Raw genomic sequence first — 2,500 nt, 5'->3', positions numbered from 1 at the left:
TATTATTATCATTATCTTTATGGTTATTATCGTTATTATTATCATTTTTTATTATTATTTTCATTGTTTTTGTTGTTGTTATTATTCCTCTTATTATAATCATCATAATAATCATCGTCATTATCATCATCCTCATCATCAACATTGTTAGAATTATTACTTATTATTATTTTCGATATTATTGATATCAATATTATAATAACGATAATGATTATCATTATTACTAAAATTATCACCATTATCATCGATATTATTCTCATTTTCATCGTTTTTATCACTATCATTATAGCTTTTATCATTATTATCATTACCATTTCCATCATCATTATCACTTTGATTCCTCACACTATCATTATTGACATTACTCCATTGTCACTGTTACCATCTTTATCATTATCCCCATCGTCATGACAAATAGCAGTGAATGATACATGTCTGAGCTCACATAACCACTTATATCTACTTATATCTACTTTCTTTGAGTTTCAGAGTGATATTGATAGAGGAGACAGTTCTTTTCGTAAAGTTTGGGCCCTTTTTATATGATATGTTCTACGTGAATGTGAAATAACTTTGATAAAATGACAAAAAAAGAAAAAAATGGCTTACTTTCATTTTGGTTAAAGTTCAGAGTCGACCTTTTTTCTTTCAAAAGGGAATAAAAGAGTTTGATAGTCAGTTGACAATCGGTAGCTTGGCTATGTGAATGATCTGAAAAATGTGAATTTTGAAAGGATTAAGTTATTAGAGAGTGACATTATAAAACCGCGGTCGAGATGAAATGACATGACTGATGTGATTGGATGTTGAAATGCTCTTCTTTCTTTCTCTCTCTCTCTCTCTCTTTCTCTCTTTATGAAGAGTTGAAGTAAAGAAATTCGGTTTCAAATATACGAGCATCTTTAAGGGTGTATAGATGAGACTGGATCCTGTTACAGCAAGGCATGAATAGACTCTGGCACATGCATGTCCGCCTTTGCTGCAGTGTATTAGTATCTGATCCGCTGTAAATAATGGTAAGGATATTGGGTTTATTCAATATCCGATTCGTTCTCTCTCTCTCTCTCTCTCTCTCTCTCTCTCTCTCTCTCTGTCTCTCTCTCTTTCTCTCTCCCTCTGTGTCTCTCTCTCTCTCTCTCTCTCTCTCTCTCTCTCTCTCTCTCTCTCTCTCTCTCTCTCTCTCTCTCTCTCTCTCTCTCTCTCTCTCTCTCTCCCTTTTCTCTCTTTGGTAGTTTAGCAAGGTCCGTCAGTACTTGGGAAATGGAAGATAACATTTTTGTAAATTAGAATAACCGCGGAATATGTGGTATGGTTGGTATAGAATTTGTAATCGCTGTTATTGTAGGTTTTGCCTTTTCCTTCTTCCGAACATGAGCATAACGAGTGATTTACGATCGATCTTTTACTTACACACCGTATTCATTTTACATCATTCGGCACACGCATTATCTTTCATAGGTGATTCCTCTAGGAATATATCAAAGTGAAATGGAAGAGAAAGTTACATAATCGTGATGTTAACATATCATTCTTTCTCTTCCTTGCAACACGCATAATGATAATATCAATGTCCCTACTATATCTAAACTTGGTAGAGGGTCTTCAGTAAAGAATATATATATAACTAAATACATAAGAATGTCTCTGTATGGAAAGCACATTATTTATGAGTCTCTTCTACTCTTTTAGGAAGATGCTCAATAATGTATGTGCATGTAATTGAGGTTTTCGGTTGTTCTTGTTGGTTTATTAAGATCTTTTTATTCACTTCTTCCTGTACCTATTCATCTGCTTATCTGTCAGTCGATATAGAAATTCATGAATATGTATTAGACAACATATATCATAATTACACACACACACACACAAACATATATATATATATATATATATATATATATATATATATATATATATATATATATATACATATATTTATGTATACACACACACACACACATATATATATATATATATATATATATATATATATATATATATATATATGTGTGTGTGTGTGTGTGTGTGTGTGTGTGTGTGTGTGTGTGTGTGTGCGTGTGTGTGTGTGTGATGTATTATGTATAACAGTAAAAAAAAAAAGAAAGAAAGAAAAAAAAATAGTTTTACTCTTGTTGTTCCTACAGATGCAAAAGCAGTAAAGCATAAAAGAAATTTATCAAGAAGCTTAAAGAGTCTTAAAGGCGACGTTCCTCAGCCAAAGGGTTTATCTGACGCTGTTTGCCATTGTCTTCATCCCTTCTATCTCCTTCCGAAGAGAGAGAGAAGGAGGGTGGGAGGGGGAGACAGAGAGAAAGAGAAAGAGAGAGAGATGAAGTGAGGCCGATAGACGCATACAGACAAACAAATCGAAAGATAGATACCCACACAGAAGAAAGAGAAAGAGCCGGAGATTGTAAATGGAATAATATTCATGGTGTTTGATAACAAAGGAAATATCAGAAAAACGAATTAGTGTAGAAAATGCATGAATGAGAATGGA

The sequence above is a fragment of the Penaeus vannamei genome, chromosome 15, assembly GCF_042767895.1.
Source record: "Penaeus vannamei isolate JL-2024 chromosome 15, ASM4276789v1, whole genome shotgun sequence".
Classification (NCBI taxonomy): Eukaryota; Metazoa; Arthropoda; class Malacostraca; order Decapoda; family Penaeidae; genus Penaeus; species Penaeus vannamei.
This window is presented reverse-complemented; position numbering follows the sequence as displayed.